The sequence below is a fragment of the Hylobates moloch genome, unplaced genomic scaffold, assembly GCF_009828535.3.
Source record: "Hylobates moloch isolate HMO894 unplaced genomic scaffold, HMol_V3 SCAFFOLD_8645, whole genome shotgun sequence".
Lineage (NCBI taxonomy): Eukaryota > Metazoa > Chordata > Mammalia > Primates > Hylobatidae > Hylobates > Hylobates moloch.
Window position 1 is genome coordinate 1,637 of NW_026660920.1, and position 1,304 is coordinate 2,940.

At 56.0% G+C, this 1,304-nt stretch overlaps 1 long non-coding RNA gene across 1 annotated transcript; it reads left to right on the forward strand.

The window, feature by feature from the left end:
- Nucleotides 1-43: 43 nt before the first annotated feature.
- On the forward strand, nucleotides 44-1,290 carry LOC116465716 (uncharacterized). The gene is made up of 3 exons (XR_004247253.2): nucleotides 44-300; nucleotides 380-531; nucleotides 1,174-1,290. It is a non-coding gene; the product is annotated as an uncharacterized LOC116465716 (long non-coding RNA).
- Nucleotides 1,291-1,304: the final 14 nt, after the last annotated feature.

The window sequence follows — 1,304 nt, forward strand, 5'->3', positions numbered from 1 at the left end:
GGCTGGGGCCTCCCCTCCTGCCCTCCCTCCCACTGTGGGGGTGTCTGAGGTCTCCAGCAGGCTGGGCCGAGGCTCCAGGAGAGGAACGCTGTGCTCCTGCGCTGCCATGCTGCTTACGCTGACGGGGCAGAGCTGGGGGAGCACGAGCCCACCAGAGGGATGGTGTGTTACTTTTGCCGTCTGTTGCCCTCTTTTTGCAGGCAACAGAGACCGGAGAGGCCAGAGGGCAGGACAGCTCTGAGCGGAGGGGCCCCCAGAAGAGAGGTGTCCGAGTCCTCAGGCCAAGCACTGCAGAGCTAGGTGAGCACCCCATGGGGCTTGAGCTAGAGCCCCTCGGCCAGAGCTCGCTGCGTCACCGCCCTCTCCACTGTCTCCACAGTCCCTGCGAGGAGCCCCTCAGAAACACTGGCTTACCAGCACCTACCCGTCCGGATCTCTGTGGCTCTGTTTGACTGTGACCCCGTGTCAATGTCGTCCAATCCTGATGCTGGAGAAGAAGAGCTTCCCTTCCGAGAGGGTCAGATCCTGAAGGTGACTGATTCGCCATCAGGGCTCAGAGCTCCAAACACCAGCTAGGTCTTCCCTCCTCCCTCCTTTCCTCCGCTGGAGGTAGCACAGAATCATGGTGGAGAACATGGCTTCCAGAGCAGATGACGTGGGTTTGGACCTGACTCTGCTGCTTCTAGCTGTGTAACCTTGAGTAGATTACCTAGGCCCCCCGGGCCTCAGTTTTCGTATTGGTAAAATGGGGATAATATTAGTGTCTACCTCACAGGGTGGTTTGTGGATTAAATGATCCAATGTACATAAAGTACTTAAACTGCCTGACACATAGGCAGCACAATCTAACTATCTGCTGCTGACATTACTATTTTTATGATTCCTCCAAGTATTGATTAAAGGCATTTTGCTATTGCTCTGAGATTAAGGAGATCCAGTCTGGGGTGGGCGAAGGGCATGGCCATGTAGACAGTGAATGGGGATAATACAGAAAGGGCTGTCTTCTGCTATCCCCCTGATCCTGTTCTTTGCTGTGTTCCCCCTTTTCCCATTCCATGGCATACAAAAGGGAGAACATTCTTCTGCATTTCCAAGTGGGATGTTGCTGGGGTTCGGGGCCTAGGGGCATAGGGAGCGAGCAGAACTGGCTGAGACCACTGCTTTTGTCTCCAGGTGTTTGGGGACAAGGATGCCGATGGCTTCTACCAGGGCGAAGGTGGGGGCGGGACAGGCTACATTCCCTGCAACATGGTGGCTGAGGTGGCTGTGGACAGCCCTGCTGGGAGACAGCAGCTGCTCCAGCG